The sequence below is a fragment of the Ovis aries genome, chromosome 1, assembly GCF_016772045.2.
Source record: "Ovis aries strain OAR_USU_Benz2616 breed Rambouillet chromosome 1, ARS-UI_Ramb_v3.0, whole genome shotgun sequence".
Taxonomy (NCBI): domain Eukaryota; kingdom Metazoa; phylum Chordata; class Mammalia; order Artiodactyla; family Bovidae; genus Ovis; species Ovis aries.
The window spans coordinates 107,459,878-107,474,548 of record NC_056054.1 but is presented as its reverse complement, the minus strand read 5'-3'; positions in this window follow the sequence as shown (position 1 = coordinate 107,474,548).

The window sequence follows — 14,671 nt, the reverse complement described above, 5'->3', positions numbered from 1 at the left end:
GGGTCTTCTTCTCCCCTCCATGGTTTCTGAAATAAACTGTTTATCTTATTGGGTAATCCCTTGTAATGTGATGAGTCACCTTTTATTTCTCCTTTCAAGATTCTCTGTTTTTTGATGACTTGGTTATGAAATGCCTCTGTGTAGACCTCTTTGAATTTATTCTATTTGACATATTGAGCTTTTTTTTAAATTGATTTTGGCAAATTTATCACCATTTATTGCTTTGACTATTCTGTGCGGTCCTTTTATTTTCTCTCCTCTTTCTGAAAATCCATTATGTGTGTGCGGATATTGACATGGTGTCCCTCAGTTCTCTGATAATCTGTTTATTTTTCATTTTTTTTCTTTCCATTCTTCAGGCTGGATTATTGACATATTTTTGATTTGTTGGGTTTTTTCTGCCTTTTCATAAATGTTATTGATTTCCTCTAGTGATTTTTCTACAAGTTATCATATTTTTCAACTCCAGAATTTCTACTTGATCCTTTATCTTAATATCTATATCTTTGATGACACTTACTATTGATGATACTTTGACCTTATGTTTTCCTTCTGTTCTTCATATTTGATTTCCTTTAATTCTTTGAACTTATTTAAACAGCTAACCTAGAGTCTTTGCCAAGTAAGTTCCATAGTTGGTTTTCTTCAGGGATATTTTCTATTGATTGCTTTTTTGTGTGTGTATGGATCATATACTCTTAGTTTCCTTGTCTTGTATGTTTTATTAGAAATTATACATTTAAAATGATAAAATGTAGCAACTCTGGGGCGGGGGGCGGTCCTAAAAAGGTGGAGGAATAGGACAGGGAGACCACTTTCTCCCCACAAATTCATCAAAAGAACATTTCAACGCTGAGTAAATTCTACAAAACAACTTCTGAATGCTGGCAGAGGACATCAGGCACCCAGAAAAGCAGATCATTGTCTTCAAAAACAGGTAGGAAAAATATAAAAGATGAAAAAAGAGACAAAGGAGGTAGGGAGGGAGCTCCATCCCGGGAAGGGAGTCTCATCCCGGGAAGGGAGTCTTAAAAGAGAGAAGTTTCCAAACACCAGGAAACACTCTCACTGACAAGTCTGTGGTGAGCCTTGGAAGCACAGAGGGCAACATAACAGGGAAGAAAAATAAATAAATAATTAAACCAACAGATTATGAGCCCAACGGTAACTCCCCCAGTGGAGAAGCAGCGCAGACACATGAATCCTCCACTAGCAAGTGGGGGCTGAGCAGGGAGGCGTGGGCTGCAGTGCTTTTTAAGAATCGGGCCAGAATGCCCCGGATCTAACCAGAGCGTCCTAACTTGGGCTAGCATACTGGACTGTGGGATAGCTACCTCGTGAAAAGCTCTAACATAAGACACCACCAGGACCGTGCACAGAATAAAGGATGGAACAGAAATACCCGGCTGCAGACCATCCCCCTCCGGTGACAGGCAGCCAGAGCCCTAAGGGCTGGAAGGGGACAATCGCAGCCCTGGAGAGACTTTACCTACGAAACTGCAAGCAGGCTTCTTTGCTAACTAAGACTTCTTGGGGTCTGGACAGTCACCATCTGCCTGACAAGGGGCGCCAGCGGTACTCCCAGAAAACTGAGCAGCAGGGAAAGGTCATAAGTCACAGCGACCCTGCTCACCAAACACCTGAGCTACTCAGTCCTGGGAAGGGCACAAAATGCAGCCCCAACCGAATCTGCGCCTCTGAGGGCTACATGAGCACCGAGCCTGGGCGGCTTAGACCAGGGAGGTGCATGCAGCCTAGGGCCAGCCTCAGACGGTTCCTGGCGGAGCAATGTAGAGCCTGAGCGGTGTGCGCTGTGTGCAGGGGCATGCCCAGCATGGCTGAGACATTGCAAGCACACGCCAGTATTATTTGTTTGCAGCATCCCTCCCTCCCCACAGAGCAACTGAACAAGTGATCCTGAAAAAAAAAAAAAGTGTCCACCACTGCCCCCCGTGTCAAGGCAGAAATCAGACACTGAAGTGACCAGCAAACAGAAGAAGCTAAACAGAAGGAACCACCTTGGAAGGGGCCCCACACTGCTCACAACACAGAGAAAGTCCCAGAAATATTTTTACTATTTTTACGACCATTCTCTTCTTTGTTGTTGTTGTTGTTGATGTTGTTGTTGTTTGATTGCTTTATCTTCTTTTCTTTTTCTTCTTTTTTTTAACTTTTTTAAATTTTTAAGTCCTCTATTTCTCCATTAATTTTAATTCTATACTCTACTATCACTTTTCAAAAAAAAGACCCTGTTTTTGAAGCAAACGCTCCGTGTGTGTGTGTGTGTGTGTGTGTGTGTGTGTATAGTGGTTGTTGTTTTTTAATAATTCTCGTGACTTCAGGTTTTTTTCCTTCTTGTTCTTCTTCTCTTTTTTAATGTTGTATTTTTGAAAATCCAACCTCTACTCTAGATTTTTAATCCTTGCTTTTTGGTATTTGTTGTCAATTTTGTACATTTAAAAACCCAATCTTCAGTACCCAATTTTACCTGAAAGCGAGACTACTGGCTTGACCAGTAATCCAAAGTCCTTTGGACTTTCCTTTTTCTCCACCAAGTTGTCTGTCTCCTCCCTCCCCCTTCTCTTCTCTACCCAACTCTGGGAATCTCTGTGTGTTCCAGATGGTGGAGACTACTTAGGGAACTGGTTACTGGCTGGATCTGTCTCTCTCCTTTTCATTTCCCTCTTTTATCCTCCTGGCCACCTTTGTCTAATTCCTCCCTCTCCTCTTCCCTGTATAACTCCATGAACATCTCTGAGCGGTCCAGACTATGGAGTGCACATAAGGAAGTGACTACTGGCTAGCTTGCTCTCTCCTCTTTTGATCCCACCTCATCTCATTCCAGTCACCTCTAACTACCCTTCCCTCTTCTCTTCTCCATGTAACTCAGTGAACCTCTCTAGGTGTCCCTCAATGTGGAGAAACTTTTCATCTTTAACCCAGATGTTTTATCATAGGTGCTGTATAGATGGAGAAGTCTTGAGGCTACTGTAAAAATAAAATTGAAAACCAGAAGCAGGAGGCTTAAGTCCAAATCCTGAGAACATCAGAGAACCCCTGAATCCAGGGAACATTAATCGATAGGCGCTCATCAAACGCCTCCATACCTACACTGAAACCAAGCGCCAGCCAAGGGCCAACAAGTTCCAGAGCAAGACATACCATGCAAATTCTCCATGAACACCAGAACACATACCTGAGCTTCAATAAACAGGCAGCTCAAGTTAATCCAAAACCACAGATGTCTCATAACTCATTACTGGACACTTCATTGCACTCCAGAGAGAAGAAATCCAGCTCCACCCACCAGAACTCCGACACAAGCTTCCCTAACCAAGATCCCTTGACAAGCCACAGATACAACCCCACCCACAGCGAGGAAACTCCATAATAAAGAGAACTCCACAAATTCCCAGAATACAGAAAGGCCACCCCAAGCGCAGCAATATAACCAAGATGAAGAGACAGAGGAATATACAGCAGGTAAAGGAACAGGAGAAATGCCCACCAAACCAAACAAAAGAGGAAGAGATAGAGAATCTACCTGAGAAAGAATTCCAAATAATGATAGTGAAAATGATCCAAAATCTTGAAATCAAAATGGAATCACAGATAAATAGCCAGGAGACAAGAATTGAGAAGATGCAAGAAAGGTGTAACAAGGACCTAGAAGAAATAAAAAAAGAGTCAATATATAATGAATAACGCAATAAATCAGAAACACTCTGGAGGCAACAAATAGTAGAATAACGGAGGCAGAAGGTAGGATTAATGACATAGAAGATAGAATGGTAGAAATAAAATGAATCAGAGAGGAAAAAAGAAAAAAGAATTAAAAGAAATGAGGACAATCTCAGAGACCTACAGGACAATATGAAACGCTCCAACATTCGAATTATAGGAGTCCCAGAAGAAGACAACAAAAAAGACCATGAGAAAATCCTTGAGGAGATAATAGTTGAAAACTTCCCTAAAATGGGGAAGGAAATAATCACCCAAGTCCAAGAAACACAGAGAGTTCCAAATAGGATAAACCCAAGGCGAAACACCCCAAGACACATATTAATCAAATTAACAAAGATCAAACACAAAGAACAAATATTAAAAGCAGCAAGGGAAAAACAACAAATAACATACAAGGGGATTCCCATAAGGATAACAGCTGATCTTTCAATAGAAACTCTTCAGGCCAGGAGGGAATGGCAAGACATACTTAAAGTGATGAAAGAAAATAACCTACAACCCAGATTACTGTACCCAGCAAGGATCTCATTCAAATACGAAGGAGAAATCAAAAGCTTTCTAGACAAGCAAAAGCTGAGAGAATTCAGCACCCCCAAACCAGCTCTCCAACAATGCTAAAGGATATTCTCTAGACAGGAAACACAAAAGGGTGTATAAACCCAAACCCAAAACAATAAAGTAAATGGCAATGGGATCATACTTATCAATAATTACCTTAAACGTAAATGGGTTGAATGCCCCAACCAGAAGGCAAAGACTGGCTGAATGGATACAAAAACAAGATCCCTCTATATGCTGCTTACAAGAGACCCACCTCAAAACAAGGGACACATACAGACTGAAAGTGAAGGGCTGGAAAAAGATATACCATGCAAACAGAGACCAAAAGAAAGCAGGAGTAGCAATACTGATATCCAATAAATAGACTTTAAAACAAAGGCTGTGAAAAGACAAAGAAGGCCACTACATAATGATCAAAGGATCAAAGCTCCTTGTTTGTCTTTGTCATCTTTAGATACCATAGAATGGGTGATTTAACAAGACAGTTATTTCTCAGAGCTATGGGGCTGGTTAAAAATCAAGGTGCTGACTGAATCAGTTCCTGGTGAGGGTCCTCCTCTTGACTTGCAAATAGGAAGTTCTTGCTGAATCTCACAAGGAAGAGATAGAAAGAGCTCTCTAGTATCCCTTCTTAATCTCATCATGAGGGCCCCACCTTCTTGACCTCATCCAATTTCAGTTACCTCCCAAATGCCCCAGATAACATCATATTGGAGGTCAGTGATTCAACATAAAAATTTGGGGAGAAAACAAACATTTGGTTCATAATACTGTTCTGAATGTGATTCAGATTTTTTTTTTACTAGATGCTCCTCCAGTTGCCACAAACCATTGGATAATTTCTAGCATTTTGAAAAAGGTCTCCAAAAGTGTAGTTGGTTTTCTTACATCTTTTAAGAAGAAGAGAGTTTTGCATGATCCTAAATTTTCTACCTTCCACATTTTAATACATATGTTAAATTATTCATTGTTTTCTAATCACATCTGAAGTTTTTCAATGTGTGCTGTGTGTTATGTGTTCAGTTGCTAAGTCATGTCTGACTCTTTACAACCCTATGAAATGAAGCATGCCAGGCTCCTCTGTCTTCCACTATCTCCCACACTTTGCTCAAATTCATGTCCATTGAGTCTGTAAAGCTATCTAACCATCTTATCTTCTGCCATCTCTTCCCCTTTTGCCTTCAGTCTTTCCTAGCATCAGGATCTTTCCGGAGTCAGCTCTTCACATCAGGTGGCCAAAGTATTAGAGCTTCAGCTTGAGCATCAGTCTTTCCAATGAATATCCAGGATTGATTTCCTGTAGGATTGACTGGTTTGATCTCCTTGCAGTCCAAGGGACTCCCAATAGTCTTCTCAAGCACCACATTTTGAAAGCATCAGTTCTTCAATGCACAGCCTTCTTTATGGTCCAACTCTCACATCCATACATGACTACTGGAAAAACCATAGCCTTGACTAAACGGACCTTTGTCAGTAAAGTGATGTCTCTGCTTTTTAATACACTGTCTAGGTTTGTCATAACATTCCTTCCAAGGAGCAAGCACCTTTTATTTTCATGGTTGCATTACAGTCCACAGTGATTTGGGAGCCCAAGAAAATAAAATCTGTCACTGCTTCTATTTTTTATCCATCTATTTGTCATGAAGTGATGGGACTAGATGCCATGATCTTAGTTTTTTGAATGTTCAGTTTCAAGCCAGCTTTTTCACTCTCCTCTTTCACCCTCATCAAGAGACTCCTTTAGTTCCTCTTCACTTTTGCCATAAACGTGGTGTCATCTGCATATCTGAGGTTGCTATTTCACCCAGCAATGTTGATTCCAGCTTGTGATTTATCGATTCCAGCATTTCTCATAATGTACTCTGCATATAAGTTAAACAAGCAGAGTGACGATATATGGCCTTGTCATACTCCTTTCCCGATTTGGAATCAGTGTGTTGTTCCATGTCCAGTTCTAACTGTTGCTGCTTGACCTGCATACAAGTTTCTCAGGAGACAGGTAAGGAAGTCTGGTACTCCCATAAGTTGAAGAATTTTCCAGTTTGTTGTGATCCAACCAGCCAAAAGGCTTTAGTGTAGTCAATGAAGCAAAAGTAGATGTTTTTCTGGAACTCCCTCGCTTTCTCCATGATCCAGTGAATGTTTGGCTCATTGAAACCATCCTTCATCCTGTTTATAATTTTTATTATAATTTTTATTGATGTATAGTTGATATACAATGTTATGTTAGTTTCAGGTGTACAGCACAATGATTCAGTATGTTGATAGCTTATACTCCATTAAAAATTATTACAGGACTTCCCTGTTAATCCAGTCATTAGGAATCTGCCTGCCAGTGCAGGGGTCATGGGTTCCATTCATGGTCTGGTAAGATTCCACGTGCTGCAGGGCAACTAAACCAATGTGCAACACTAAAGAAGCCTGCACACCCTAGAGCCCATGCTCTGCAACAAAAGAATTGTGGAGCCTCCACACCGCAACTGAAGAGTAGGCTCCACTCACCACAACTAGAGAGAAAGCCCATGCACAGCCAAAACAAAAAAGTTACTGCAAAATAAAGGCTATAATTTCCTGTGTTGTGCAATATATCTTTGCTGCTTATCTATTTCATATAGTAGTTTGTATCTCTTAGTCATTCCCGCATTGCCCCTCCTCCCTTCCTTCTCCCCACTGGTAACCAATAGTTTGTTTTCTATATATGTGAGTCTGTTTCTGCTTTGCTATATATTGTCATTGGTTTTATCTGATAACTTTTAACACCAAATAGATACCTGATTATAGAGAAGGAGGTAAGGAGGAGAAAATGGACAATGAAGGCAAGTTGTCACCCTGCAACTGCTGCCATCTGTTCCTCTCCCCCGCCCAGTTCTGAAATGCCCTGGTGCTCTGCTGCAAATGCTACAGGCTGGAATGGTGGCTTTTCACTCTTAAGCCAGGCAGAATGGTCAGGGAGAAGATCATAACTCAGATCCTCTCTACCAACATCTTTTATCTAAGTGCCTAGCTCTCCTTAATCCTGGAGCTTAAGTTTCCTTCTACATCAGGCAGCAATCATCCTTTCCATACTGAGGTCCTTTCTCTCTCAGATAACACTTGAGTTTCTCAAAATCTACAGTCTTCTCTCCCTCCTGGTCAAGTCCATGGCTCAACTGATGTCAACAGTACGTGAACACCTTGCTGCTTACTTAAAACATAACCTTGGACAAGTTATTTAATCTCTTTGGACATTCTGAACACTCTTCTATAAGGTGTATGCTTCCCTGGTGGCTCGGAGGGTAAAGTGTCTGCCTGCAACACAGGAGACCTGGGTTTCATCCCTGGGTCAGGAAGATCCCTGGAGAAGGAAATGGCAACCCACTCCAGTACTCTTGCCTGGAAAATCCCAAGAACAGAGAAGCCTGATAGACTATAGTTCATAGGATTGCAAAGAGTCGGACACGACTGAGTGACTTCACTTTCACTTTCTAATGATTAGATAATAGAGTTGTTTTGAGGATTCGATTCAGCAAATAATGTCAATTAGCTGAAAAGACATGTATAAATCTTCTGGTAGAGTGTAGGTATTCAATCAAAATTTTGGTCACCTGATGTGAAGAGCTGACTCATTAGAAAATACTTCGATGCTGGGAAAGATTGAGGGCAGGAGGATAATGGGACAACAGAGGACAAGATGGTTAGATGGCATCACTGACACAAAGAACAGGAGGACATGAGTTTGAGCAAACTCTGGGGGATACTGAAACACAGGGAAGCCTGGTTTGCTGCAGTCCGTGGGGTCACAAAGAGCTGGGTATGACCTAGTGACTGAACAACCACAAATTCTTCATGTAATCCAGTCCTTAAGTGGAGTGTACTGTCCTGTCCTGTGCAATTCAAATAAGATAGACATCAACACTAATGATATTTTCTAGAAGTCCAGAGCCTTCCTATAAGTTCTGTCATTTCCTAGGTATTTTGTCTCTCACTGTCATTTCTCTCCTGGGGAAGGAAATGGCAACCTACTCCAGTATTCTTGCCTGGAGAATCCCATGGACAGAGGAGCCTGGTGGGCTACAGTCCACAGGGTTGCAAAGAGTCAGACACGACTGAGGGACTGGTTCTCTTGGGCTCCCCCTCTCATTCAACTCCACATTTCTTTCTTATCCTATACCCCATACGTACACATCTATATACTTGGCTGCAGCAGATTCAAGCATGCCTTCCTTTAATTCCCCCCAAAATTATCAGTATCAGGTAGTTCATGCAGTAAGCTCTTACCAAAGGTTCTGTAAGGCAATGTGTGCCTGTGTATGTACTATGCCTTAGCACAGGAAGGCTGGGATGCTGAAAATGAGATAAGACTTCTGGATAATTTTAAAGTCCCTGACATTTTACTAGCATGGAGTAACTGTTTCCTCACTCTCCTCCCGATGTCCTTGGTCTCCAGTGACATTGCTGGTTTCCCATCTCCAGGGTCCTCCTTCCCACAGCCCATCATCCAAATGGTTTTCATAAATAAAGTGTTCTCACACTAAGATTTCTCTCATGACAGTTGCGAGGACCAATTGGAGGAGGGGCTTGTAACTTGCTCTCCAGTGCCCTGAAGGCAACCAGTGAATGAGCAGCCAGTGTTTTAATTCAACACAAATAGTTTCTGACCACAGGATGCACAAACCACATTTATGCTGATTCATCTGCTATTAGGTGGAGTAGGGAGAAAATAAAACTAGTTTGATTACTCTCTTGTCTGGGATATCACAGAGAAGATTTTGGAAGGAGCACAGACTAGGCTTCAGAAGACTTGCTTGAAGCCATTAAGATGGACAGAGAAAGGGGCTGTGATTGGGGGGATGTGTCTTCAGCTTGCTGTCAAGAGTCCAGGTCTTGCCCTTTGTTTAGCTCTGTGACCTTTTACAGGTTACATCCATAAGAGATTTAATATGAAGTACTTAACTACCTTAAGTTCATGGTCATGGGGCCAGTCCTGTGAACCCAGCTCTGGGGCTTTCTGCCTGAGCAGCTAAGGGAGAAGCCTCAATGGGAAGGAAAAGGAGGTAAATTTAGAGGATGGTGCTCCTCCTCCAGAACTTTGGAGGTGAGAGTCTGGGATAATGCGGAGTATCCACAATGGGGAGAAACAGCCACGGCCTAACCCTCAGCCAGTTGTGTGGATTTTGAAGCAGCTGAGGCTGTGGTCAGGAGGAGTGTGTAGATGTCTATCTCTTCCCCTCTGTGAGAGCAGGAATGGACCTGGTGGAGACTGAAGGGAAATGCTTGGTTGTGATACAATTTCTCTGGGGGGTCTGGCTTTGCCTTGTGTATACAGGGAGCACTGGTGACATCTGGGAAGGCCATACAGATGCAAGTGAAGTGAGGTCACTCAGTCGTGGCCCACTCTTTGTGACCCCGTGGACTGAAGCCCACCAGACTCCTCTGTCCATGGGATTCTCCAGGCAAGAATACTGCAGTGGGTTGCCATTTCCTTCTCCAGAGGATCTTCCTAACCCAGATATCAAACCCTGGTCTCCTGCATTGCAGGCAGACGCTTTATCCTCTGAGCCACCAGGGAAGCCCAATACAGATGCAAGCAACAGGTAAATACCAATATTTGTGTTGGGATGTGGGAAGTTCACACTTCCCCCAAAGAATTTTGTTCCTTGCCCACAGCTTCTTACATAGGCAACTGAGAGCTGAAGTTTCTGAAAAATTAGAAAATTTGACTCATTAAATGGAAAACAGACAGAGCAGCCACCAAGCCAAGATGGGGCTTTGTTGTTGTTTAGTCTCTAAATCGTGTCTCTTTTCCGACCCCATGGACTGTAACCTGCCAGCCTCCTCTCTCGGTGGAATTTTGCCAGCAAGAATACTGAGTGGCCTGCCATTTGCTTCTCCAGGGGATCTTCCCAACGTGAGAACTGAACTTGCATCTCCTACATCTCCTGCGTTGGTAGGCGGATTCTTTACCCCTGAGCACCTGGGAACCTCAAGATGGGGCTAGACTAGCCTTTTTGCAGAGCATGACTTCTGTGCCTGACCATAGCCTGGCACTGGTGAGCTGGGCTGCCCGGAGCAAAGCTGCTACCCCAGGGAATCATGGAAGAGTATGTTCCAAGCTGGCTGTGACTTCACTGACTGGGGTCTGTCCAACAGTATGCCAGGCACATCACAGAGTGAGATTATCTATACCTTCATTTTAAAATTACTTATTGAGTGTGTACTGTATATGCTGGGGATAACATTAAAGGAGTTTCTGTAGACTGACAGAGCTCAGGCTTCCCAGGTGGCGCTAGTGGTAAAGAACCCGCCTGCCAATGCAGGAGAAATAGACTGACAGAGAACTAACACGTTGGCCAGTGGTCAACTAGAAACAAATTTGTTAGCTCCACCCTGAGGGTGGGAAGCTGGGCCCCAAGCTTTTCTCTTCTCTTGCAGCTATTTTTATCAATATTTCCTCTACAGCCTAACTGGCTGGCACTTAACCTGCAATGAGGCCCTGCTCAGAAGACGCCCACCTCTGCTGGGCCTCCTGGCTCCTGGGATTCATCAGTCTCCTTCTCAGTGAGTAGCCTGGGCTCCTGGGGAGGGAGGGATGTTGGATAAAGCCAGCAAACCAGGACCCTACCTCTTGGACTGCTCTTTAGGTTTTGACATCTTTGTTGAACAAAAAGGGAAAACAAATCTGTTACAAGTTTTGAAATGCAGTGTACTTGGTTTAGAGCCCCAGAGTGCAAGGAAAGGATAATATGGCCTTTTGATAATGTGGCAAGTCTGGGACCCCTGAGTTCAGGCAGCCTTGTCTGCATTAAGAGGACCATTTCCAGGGAGGTGAGGTTGCTTCTGCTGCAGTAACAGGGAAGCCAAGAGAGCCTGCCCGGGGTCCTGGGGAGAGAGAGGGAGACAAAGAACATGGCTCCTTGGGGCAGAGGGCAAGGGAAAGATGTTCTCCTGGTCTAGACTCAGAGGGCCCCTGGAAGCTTACACAGGACATTGTGGAGGAGGAGGCCGACTAGAGCCCCAGGTCTGAGCCAGAGGAAGCAACTCTAGTCAGGTTCCTTGGGCTTCTCTACTAGAAAGGGATAGTGAACACGCACTTTCCACAGGGGTTTGGGGTGCAGATCCTAGCAGATCTTTACAAAGGAGAGGGTCCTTGCAGTCGCCAATTTATCTCACAAGAGTTTATAAATTTTTCATTCCACCTCAGTGTTAGTTTTCATTTTGAAAAGTTGAAAAATTACCTCCCAGTAAAACAAGTTCTCTGGGAGGATGCCCTCTATAATGCAAAGCACTGTTTTAGGGCAAAACCCTAGAAACAATGAATCTTTACATCAATTTGGAAATGATTGAACAAGATGGGAAGTTTCTGTACAGTGGAGTATTATGAAGCCTTAAGATGAAAAACAGTCTACCAATTGGCTTGAAGGTATTTCTAATTTTTGATAGTGTCAGATGCACGATTTTCCATCAGTAAGATGCAGAAAACGGTATATAATAAAATCCTAATCTTGTAAATGAAACAGTAGTCTTTGATATTAAAAATCTGCAGCATGCTTGGGGCTGGTGCATGGGGATGACCCAGAGAGATGTTATGGGGAGGGAGGTGGGAGGGGGTTCATGTTTGGGAACGCATGTAAGAATTAAAGATTTTAAAATTTAAAAATAAAAAACTAAAAATAAAATAAAAATAAAAATCATCTATACACCCATGTTATTATGAGAGTAGGAAAAAATTCAGAAGAAAATGTAATAGATGACTAACAGGGGATTAAAATGGGGGAAAAGTTTGGAGGTGGGAGAAGAAAAAGTGGAGAGAATAAGGAGTTGAGCAAAAAAGAGGAACTGAAAGAAAAAGAGAATGTCCTAGAGAAGGATGTGTACCAAGCAATTATCCTTCAATTAAAAATAAATTAATTTAGAAAATTCACAAGAATGATGTGAATACATCTATAAATTTATGAAAGATTAGACATTTGTACATATAAAAATTAATTACAAATGAATGAAGAAAAGATGAAAATATGGTGGATTGTGAATTCTGGATAAAATTAAACAAATTAGAGAGCATTTGTAAAAATGGGCCAACTTATATTAATAAAGGGCATTGGAATAAGGACTATATCCATTTAACTAGATTGTCCCTGTCTACAGTAAAATTAGACTTTCTTCATTTTTCCAGTGTTCAGTTCAGTCGTGTCCAACTCTGCAACCCCATGAACCACAGCACGCCAGGCCTCCCTGTCCATCACCAACTCCCATAGCCCACCCAAACCCATGTCCATAGAGTCGGTGATTCCATCCAAACATCTCATTCTCTGTCATCCTCTTCTCCTCCTGTCCTGAATCTTTCCCAGCATCAGGATCTTTTCCAGTGAGTCAGCTCTTCGCATCAGGTGGCCAATGTTTTGGAGTTTCAGCGTCAACATCAGTCCTTCCAATAAACACCCAAAACTGATCTCCTTTAGGATGGACTGGTTGGATCTTCTTGCAGTCCAAGGGACTCTCAAGAGTCTTTTCCAACACCACAGTTCAAAAGCATCAATTCTTCAGCGCTCAGCTTTCTTCACAGTCCAACTCTCACATCCATAAATGACCACTGGAAAACCATAGCCTTGATTAGATGGACCTTTGTGGACAAAGTAATGTCTCTGCTTTTTAATATGCTGTCTAGGTTGGTCATAACTTTCCTTCCAACGAGTAAGCATCTTTTAATTTCATGGCTGCGATCACCATCTGCAGTGATTTTGGAGCCCAAAATATCAGCCACTTGTTTCTACTGTTTCCCCATCTATTTGCCATACTACAAAAATATGTTCAAAATTATAGTCTTATCCAAAGTCTAGGACTAAAATTTCACAGACAAAACATAAAGAGATGGAGACAAAGTGAGATAAAGGGAGAAAAAAAGAGAGAGAGATGCTATGAATTTCTCATGTTAGAGATGAGACAATCTACACACAGAGAAGGAACATGACTTCCTCGGGGTCCCCTGGAGTTCTAGGAAGGAGTGAAACTTGTTGCCCCCTTAGCCCCAACTTCCATGGCACTGAATGTGATGGACACTTCCCAGCGGGGGTCGGGCACCCTTGGTGAACCGGAAGAGGCATCACCGGAAGGAACGTTAAACTGCTCTACAAATTTGGAGGGGTGGGTGGAGAGGAACGATGCTGTGGGTGAAGTATCTTTGTCATTAACATTAGTAACATCTTTAACCCTTTTCTGGACACGAGTTTGGAAGTAGTGGGAAAGGAATCTTGAAGATGAGTTCAGTTCGCACTGGAATTTCCCAGAGACACAGAAGCTACTGGTGATGTTGGGGAGATGCACTCAGCATAGCAATAGTCTCCTTCATGCCCTCAGTGTGCCCCTGGGTCTACTGGCAGAACACAAAGAAGACAGGGTCCCTACCGTCACTGGCATCTAGAGAGAGTCGTGGAGACGGAGGAGATGTGCAAACGCACAGGTGGGTTGATTATGAGTTGAGAGAAAACGGTGATTGATTTCCTGGTGTGATGACGAATGAAGGGTCAGAAACGGGAACAAAATTTTATGTTGATTTTTAAATTTTATATCATTTAAATTAGCTTTACTCTCTTGTTTATAACCACAGCCTTTCTGGCTTTTCTTCTTCAGGATTAGCCCTTTTACAGTTCACAATGCTCTTACTGTCTGCCTTCTTTTTCTATGTCTTCTTTTATCTTCCTCACAGCTGGCGCTCACCACCAGCTTCTGAGTCCATCCTCCCTGCAGCCTGAGGGCTGAGCCTCCTCTCTCCCTGATTCCCTCATTTCCAGCAAGTGTAAGGTCAGGTGGGTCTGCTGTTTAACTCTGCTGGCCAGAAGTCCCTGCTCTGCTGTGTGTGCATGCTAAGTCGCTTCAGTCATGTCTAACTAGCAAATTCATGGACTGTAGCCCACCAGGCTCCCTTGTCCATGAGATTCTCCAGACAAGAATACTAGAGTGTTCTATCCATCTGTGTGTCTTTTCCTGTCTCACATACAGGGTTATCGTTACCATCTTTCTAAATTCCATATTTGATGTATGGTAAAACCAATACAACATTATAAAGTAATTAACCTCCAACTAAAGTAAATAAATTTATATTAAATAAACAAAACCAAGTTTTAAAAAATAAAATAAATATAAACTTTTTTTTCTTTCTTTTTTTCTTTTTTACTTTACAATACTGTATTGGTTTTGCCATACATCAACATGAATCCTCCACGGGTGTACATAAGTTCCCACTCCTGAACCCCCTCCCACCTCCCTCCCCATACCATCCCTCTGGGTTATCCCAGGGCACCAAATTAAAAGAATACTAGAGTGGCTTGCCATACCCTCCTCCAGAAAATCTTCCCGATCCTGGGATGAAACCTACAACTTTTATGTCTCC